Source organism: Sciurus carolinensis, chromosome 9 (assembly GCF_902686445.1).
Source record: "Sciurus carolinensis chromosome 9, mSciCar1.2, whole genome shotgun sequence".
Classification (NCBI taxonomy): domain Eukaryota; kingdom Metazoa; phylum Chordata; class Mammalia; order Rodentia; family Sciuridae; genus Sciurus; species Sciurus carolinensis.
The window spans coordinates 55,362,971-55,364,257 of NC_062221.1; positions in this window are offsets into that span (position 1 = coordinate 55,362,971).

The window sequence follows — 1,287 nt, forward strand, 5'->3', positions numbered from 1 at the left end:
ACTTGCCAACTCTTTAGGAGCCACCAGTATTTTCTCCCCACAATCCCTGTGCAAGCCTTACCATTGCACTGGAAGAGTAACTGGCTGGAGCCACACACACAACCAAATAAGACTTGAAGCGAGTGTTTGCCAGGGTCAGCATAACAATGACCCTTTCCCCGGAAAACCCTGGAATGACCCTGAGCCTTTGCTGCCCCCAAGCGGGAGACCAGCACACACTCCACCCTGCCTGTGGCCCAGTTATTAGTTCTGGGATTTTGTTCCCCTCTGCTCCTGGCTCATTTAGAGCTCACAACCTCCACAGACTGAAAAGGAACAGTTAAAAAAAATCAAGCAAATGAGCAAGCAAACTTCAGGCATGCCACTAAAGGAGCTCTTAGAGTTTAAAACATCCCAGTGTGTAAAGCAAGAAGCCCTTAGAAGAATGCAGGAGAAGCTCCAGAGACAGGAGCTCCAGAGGCCCACAGCCTATGTGGGGAGTTACAGAGAGTTGCAGTGTGCATGTGTGTGCTCTCTTTTGTGTGTTTCAACTTTAATTCTATTTCACACTGGGAAAACACTCAAGATGAAAAAAAAATTCCAGCTGTGTGCAGCAGCGCATGCCTATAATCCCAGTGGCTCAGGAGGCTGAGGCAGGAGAATGGAGAGTTCAAAGTCAGCCTCAGCAAAAAATGAGGTGCTAAGCAACCCAGTGAGACCCTGTCTCTAAGTAAAATACAAAATAGAACTGGGGATGTGGCACAGTAGTCAAGTGCCCCTGAGTTCAATCCCTGGTACTCGCCCCACAAAAAAATTCCAACTGGGTGCCGTGGCCCATGTCTGTAAATCCAGAGACTGTGAAAGCTGAGGTGGGAGGATTACAAATTTGAGGCCAGCCTGTGCAATTTAGTGAGATGCTGTATCAAAATAAAAAATAAAAAGGGCTGGAAATGTAGCCCAGTTCTGAGGCACCTGTGGTTCAATGATCAGAAGTTACATTCATCCATTCTCCCCAGAATACATTCTATCCCATCACCCCTTTTTATGACAACAGTGACAAACTATCACAAGTGATTTTTTTTTTCACTTATAATACAATATATCTGGGGTTTATACCATATTGGTACATTCATTTTTAAGTTCTGTCGTATTTCTCACACATGTACCCCAGAAGATATTTTTAAAATTTCTTATTAAAATGAACAGTTAGCTTGTTTCTGGTCTGTGCAATTATCATCATGATCTTCTTACCTAAAATTCTCCAGGCAAATTTAATTGCTGCTTCTACTGGGTCTGAGTTCACAACTT